The sequence below is a fragment of the Rhinopithecus bieti genome, unplaced genomic scaffold (assembly GCF_001698545.2).
Source record: "Rhinopithecus bieti isolate Rb0 unplaced genomic scaffold, ASM169854v2 scaffold_2205, whole genome shotgun sequence".
In the NCBI taxonomy this organism is placed as follows: domain Eukaryota; kingdom Metazoa; phylum Chordata; class Mammalia; order Primates; family Cercopithecidae; genus Rhinopithecus; species Rhinopithecus bieti.
Window position 1 is genome coordinate 2,956,616 of NW_016803673.1, and position 4,688 is coordinate 2,961,303.

At 49.3% G+C, this 4,688-nt stretch overlaps 1 protein-coding gene across 5 annotated transcripts in view; it reads left to right on the forward strand.

Annotated features, from left to right (window-relative positions):
- The first annotated feature begins 1,315 nt into the window (after positions 1–1,315).
- TSC1 (TSC complex subunit 1) overlaps positions 1,316–4,688 on the forward strand; it is a 53,465-nt gene continuing 50,092 nt past the window's right edge. For 3 of the 5 annotated variants that reach the window (XM_017849380.1, XM_017849406.1, XM_017849401.1), the window contains exon 1: positions 1,435–1,540. The gene's annotated coding sequence lies outside the window, so the exon portion shown is untranslated. Of the gene's footprint in view, positions 1,541–4,688 lie in introns of all 5 variants that reach the window. The other 2 variants (XM_017849390.1, XM_017849397.1) reach the window with 2 other exon arrangements.

The window sequence follows — 4,688 nt, forward strand, 5'->3', positions numbered from 1 at the left end:
GGGCTGGTGGACAGGGTCCAAAATACAGCCCAGGGGTGCCATTTTTCTAATTCTCACCAAGGCCCTACCTACACTGACTAGCAGCGGCCCTATCCAGTACCATCCAGGGCCTGCTCCGAATTCTGACAACACCCACGGTGCTGGCTACTGACACATCTGGCCCCCCTTAACTATGGCTGCCCTGCACTGTGACCCAATTGGTTCCCATGACAAAACCTGTTATTCCCATAACCCACCCAGCACTTTTTTGCCCCTGGTTCCCTCTGCCTGGAATGGCCTTCTCTCCCTAGCCGCCTCGCCTGGTTCTATTAGGTTGGTGCAAAAGTCATCGCGGTTTTAATGGCAAAAACCGTGACGACTTTTCCACCAACCTAATATTTCATAAAATCTACCTTTCCTTTAAAACCCAGCCTGATGCCTACTCCTTCAAAACACCTTTCATATCCCACAGTTCCACTTCATCTCGCTCTGCCTCCCCTCACAGAGCTTTGTGTTCGTGCTGGATGGAGCCCATCATACTCAGCCTCGCAATAACGGCCACCTACCTAGCGAGTGAGCATTTACTAGGCGCAGGACTCTGGGCTAAGCGCTGTCCATACTTCATCTCCTTGATGCTTCATGTCACAGATGTCATTATGCCCATTTCACAGAGGAAGAAACTGAGGCTTGGAGGACCTAAAGCCTTGTTTCAGCAGGAAACGCAATAAGGCCTTCTGATTTTCAAGCTGCCTCCTATTAGGGCTGGTTTTCCCTAGATGTCATGACTAGGTGTGAAGTGTGAGCTACCTGAAGGCAGACGCCTGGGCGGTCCCCCGCAATCCCGGAGGCGGGTTTCTGCAAATGTTCAGCCCAGGAAGGAGGGCTGCCCTGGCCCCCAGCTTTCCGCCCCTTCCTAGGTGAGCGGCAACTCCAAGGCTCCCAAGTAGGCCCTTCACCCACGCGGGCCCCAGCGGCTCCTTGGGAAACAGGATCGCTGCTCTGTGGCCGCCCACAGAGAGACCCTCGGGGGTCGCCAGGCAAGCGAAGGGCAGAAACGACTCGAGGGGGCAAAGGGGAGGGCGCTCGAACCACACCCACCCTCCTCCAGCTTGTTTACACCTCTCTGCCGTGTCCCCCCGCCCGCCAGTCACGTGACCACCCGCCCCGCCCCTCGGGCTCTCGCTTGGCTCCTCCCGCCGCGCCGGCCCTTCTTTTTGCCTCCTTCGCGGAGTCACAAGATCTCTTAGCAGCCTCCTTTCGGGATCCTTCCGCCTGGCCCCGCCCCCTTCCATAAAAACCCTCCTTGCTTTTTTTTTCTCGTCCAACCCGCATCGTGAGTTATGAGTGGAAGAGCCTCTTCCTTCTGGCGAGGTTGCCGAGCGCGGCCTTCTGTCCTTCCTTTCGAGAAGGAGAGGAGCTCCGGAGGGGACTCTTTTCGTGGCGGAGGCCGCCGTCGGCCTTGGACCTTTCACGACGGGGGAGGTGCTGTACGTCCAAGATGGCGGCGCCCTGTAGGCTGGAGAGACTGTGAGGTAAACAGCTGAGGGGGAGGAGACGGTGGGTGAGTATGGGGTGTCTCCCCTCCTTTTATGGGGGCTTCCTGGGGCAGCCTCGGCACCATGACTGCAGTCGGGGAGGCTCGGAGGGGCTGGAGCAAGAGGCTCAATTGCTTGGTAGGGATCCCGGGGAAGGGGGGGGTCGGAGAGCTCTCCCCTCCCTCTTATTACGCGCGATCTCCGACGGGCCCGGCCGGGACTGGCGGGTCCCTGGGGAGGAGAGGCGAGCCGGACCGGGCACTTCGCCCCTCCTTGGCGCCCGAGGGGACGGCTGCACCCCGGGCCTCGGTCCCTCGGGCAGGGGTGAGGTGGGCCCCTTCGTCAGCCCCTCACTTGGTGGGGTGACAGGTTCACGCTAGGTGCGGAGGGCAGTGTAGAGACCCTTGGCGGGAGGGGAAGGGTCGCGAGGGTAGGGCTGGTCCCGGAACTTAAAGAGAGGGGTCGGGGCAGAGGGGCGTGGAGAATGAATGGAGGTTGCCTGTGGGGATCAAGGACTCGCCCGGACTCGGTGTCTCCGCTGAAATTTGCATGACTGTTGTGCCTCGCTCTGGGTGTACTTGTGGGTAATTTAATTGATGGTGAAAGACAGTTACCTGAAAGTCGGCAAAGGTGATTCCTAAGAGACAGCTATTGGCAGAGCCACTCCTAGGCGTTCATTCATTCATTTGAGGAACTGGAGGATGAAGAGCCTGCGGTCGGAGGGACCTTGTAGAATTAAAGCTCTTTCTTTGTGTTTCCTGTTAAAGAGTTTTGCTTTGTGTGTTTTGGATTTGTGGTGGGGACTTGGGAGGGGACGCTGTCCTCCTAACTAAGAACAACAGCTAACGTGAATGGAGTGCTTGCTCTCTGTGTGCCAGGCACTGTGGAGGTGCTTGGCAGTCGTTATCTCCTTTGGTCCTCACGACAAAGAGAAGAGGCAGTCACTATTAACACCTCCAGTCTTCTCAAATGAAGAAACTGAGGCCCGGAGAGAGCAGGGTACTTTGCCTAAGATCACACCCCGATTGTATCTGAGCCAGGACTGGAACTGCTGGGATCTGACTGACTCCAAAGATATGACTCTTACATTTATCTGTTGTTGGATCAAAGCTGACCTGTATGTGATTAAAATTTATCATTTAGCCAAGGTTTATGCACGTGTGTTCTGTTTAATGTTAAAGTGGGGGGATGCACTTGGCTTATCCACCTTAGCTTTTGTTTGGGATGGTAGTGTTGTGCATGTAAATTTGTTAGTCTAAATTAGGCCAAAAAGTACTTGATATTTTAATAAAACTGATGAGTTTACTGCAGAAAGAAGTCCTGCTAAAATCCTTGCTGGCCTTTTTTTTTTTTTAATAGAAAGCATAGAAATAACACTTCACGTTGCATAGAGTAAGCTATAAAAGTGCTAAAATAGAATAATACTCTTCTGAGATACTTTGATTTATAATTTTGGGATCAACTTGGAGTCATCTGAATTCAAACAGCCTGGCAAAGTGGAGCTGTAAATTTTGGGAAGCATTATAAAACCTAATCTTTGGGGAGCCTTTGATTTACCGAGCAACCACCTGTGATTCTTAAGTTGAGCATTCCTGAGTAAACCTGGAATATGCAAATGTGAAAACTGATTTAGGGTTGTGTAGGGAAATGTACCTTTAACAGTCATGCATCAGGCAAATGAGGCTCCTCAGAAACACTGAAACATTCTTTGCTGTTGCCCTGGGGAGCTGCAGAATCTTCCTCTAACCACCTGGTGTAAACTTAAGGGGTATTTATAGAGGATGTAAACGGAAAATACCCTCTTACTAAAGTTAATATCTTATCCAAAACACTCTTACATCACGTGCCTAGAAGGGCAGATGATGTAAACTTTCTCTGCTTCATGCATTTCCTGGTGTCATAAACACTTGGGATGTTCCTGAATTCCTGGTTAGAAAGCAGGTGGCTACCGGCCTTTTTGTTACTGTAAAATTAGAGTGCTTCAAGTCCTGTGACTCAGTTGTCCTCTTCCTCACTGGATTAAGAGTAAAAACTGATACTGCTACTGTTGTGGTGTAATATGATGCCTTCTGTGCATGCCTGGTTTCACTCGTGAGATGAAACTTAACAGTCTTACTAGGGCAAATCTAATATATACCTCTGTATGTAATGTTTGCAGAATGATGAACTTGCTGGAAACGAGATCTGAAACCATAGTGCTCATGAGAACCTCAATGTACAGATATTTGGCACTATAGTAGGTAGACCTACATATTCGGACACCTTGTGTATGTATTTTGGAAGAAGACTGATGTGCACCAGAGGTTGAGGACCACTGGCTTCAAGTATCAATCTGGCTATTTTCATTTATTATTTATCGCAGAGGTATTTCTTAAAATAGCTTCTGGCCTCTTATGTATGTAGTGTTGGGTGAATTTTGGGCTCTGAATTAGAGCTGACTTGATCTTATAGCTCTGTCTTCATTTGAAGTTTGTTAGGCTACAGGTATGTTTATTTCTGGGTTCCAGGCCCATAGTGAACTAAAATTAGCTTTTCCTGGAATTAATTGGATATTCTTGAATGCCGATGAGCCACATAGAGCAATATCTCAACCATTTCAGGCTCTCCTAAAGAGTCAGATAGCTTTTGACCTTCAGTGGGTCACTTAAGTTCTGTGAGCCTCAGTGTCTTCATTGGTGAAGTTTCTAGGCCTACATTTCTGTGATTTAAAGTCCTTTGGGGTGTCATTTAAACATTCTGACTAAATCGATTGAGGCAACGTGTTAATGGTTCTGTAATAACCAAGCAAATTGGTGACTTTGCGCCTACCCTGCTGGGTGAAGATATGTTTAGCATTTATCCTTTCCTTTACATCATAATACTTTTTTAAAAGATAATTCCCTGTAAGTTTCCCATATTATAAATCTCTGAAAGGTTAGTCTTTGCATTGGTTTTGTCATTTAAGTAGCCGAAGGCATGAAAGAAAAGTAGCATTAAAATCTGTGGCTGTTTGCTTGAAATGTGTCTGTGTAGCGTACACTCAAAACACTGAGTTTTGGCCGGGCGCGGTGGCTCAAGCCTGTAATCCCAGCACTTTGGGAGGCCGAGATGGGCGGATCACGAGGTCAGGAGATCAAGACCATCTGGCTAACCTGGTGAAACCCCATCTCTACTAAAAAATACAAAAAACTAGCC